We start from the raw sequence: 243 nt of genomic DNA, 5'->3' as shown, positions 1-243 counted from the left end.
CTCCCATGGGTATCGCCCCTTGAAGAATACCTACTAATGACCTGGGTAATCAAGTCCCAGTTCCAGGTACACGCCGGCAGGTTACCTTATCGTGTGTCACCTGGTTGGGCTTTATCCTCTACCTGGCATCAGGTGTCAGCATAAATACGTCACACTCACGCGGATATCTTCAGCTTGGCAAGTGCACCTCTCGATCGGCTGGTAAAGGGAGCGATTAGGGGGTCTTTACGCTGCTGATCCCTT

This window comes from Penaeus monodon, chromosome 19 (genome assembly GCF_015228065.2).
Source record: "Penaeus monodon isolate SGIC_2016 chromosome 19, NSTDA_Pmon_1, whole genome shotgun sequence".
Taxonomy (NCBI): Eukaryota; Metazoa; Arthropoda; class Malacostraca; order Decapoda; family Penaeidae; genus Penaeus; species Penaeus monodon.
Note: the sequence above shows the minus strand (reverse complement) of the source record.